At 40.3% G+C, this 963-nt stretch overlaps 1 non-coding gene across 1 annotated transcript; it reads left to right on the forward strand.

The window, feature by feature from the left end:
- Positions 1-367: 367 nt before the first annotated feature.
- On the forward strand, positions 368-580 carry LOC117941322. Its single transcript, XR_004655894.1, has one exon. It is a non-coding gene; the product is annotated as a small nucleolar RNA U3 (small nucleolar RNA).
- Positions 581-963: the final 383 nt, after the last annotated feature.

Consider the following 963-nt stretch of genomic DNA (forward strand, 5'->3'; position numbering starts at 1 on the left):
TATGTAATGGACTATAGTCCCCTGGCAATAAGGTTATGTAAATGTGTGTGTCGTCCGCATAACTATGGTAACTTATTTAGTTGTTTTCCATAATCTGAGCCAGTGGAAGCATGTTAAGAACCAGTAATAATGCAAAGAAAGGAATGGAGCATTTATTGTAGATAATAAGTAGGCTGACACTGAAGTATTGAGACAACAGTGACTGAAAATCTAATTCAGTCTACATATCTGTCTTCTTAAAGACCTAAATACCTTTTCTCACCTCAGAGTCATCCGGAGCATGTAACGATTAGCTTCTGTTCCTCTGAACCCTGAGTGACAATCACTCTGCAGTGAATGAGATGCAGTTTCCCCCCTCAGTCTGACCAAGACAATACTTTCAGGGATCATTTCTAGAGTTTCTGACTTGAGGAATGTTCTAAAGTGTTTGGACTCGCTGACCACGATGAAGAGTTGTGATGTTACTTTCTCAGCATGAAACTGACAGAGAGTAATGATTCACTTCATATGCTCTCTGTCATTGATGATAGTTCTTTGCTTCCTTATGGAGAATTGAGGAAGGGAATATGATCAGAGCGGTAGTCGCAGATATGTAGAAAACTAACATGTGTGAAGGTAATGAAACATGCTAAGCTTTCTAATTAACTGAAGTTATAGTCAGTCTTGAAGTATGTTTTGCCCATGGTGGACAATGTTACTTGAAAGGGTTAACACCTACTTTCTTGGCTTTGTAGTGCCTTATCATTTCTATTTCTACCTTTGCTTTTCCTACTTTGACATGTCAAAAAGGTGCGTTGTTTGAAAGCCCATCTCTACGCATCCATGTTCCCCTCCCACATGTGTTTCAACTTGACTAATCAGACTGTGTGGCCTTTACAGGCTCAGCTTGATTGACATGTATTAAAGGGGTGGAACGGTACACTGAAGTCCCGGGGGACGGGATGGAGTATTGTAACAAGGTTT

Source organism: Etheostoma cragini, unplaced genomic scaffold (genome assembly GCF_013103735.1).
Source record: "Etheostoma cragini isolate CJK2018 unplaced genomic scaffold, CSU_Ecrag_1.0 ScbMSFa_550, whole genome shotgun sequence".
Classification (NCBI taxonomy): Eukaryota; Metazoa; Chordata; class Actinopteri; order Perciformes; family Percidae; genus Etheostoma; species Etheostoma cragini.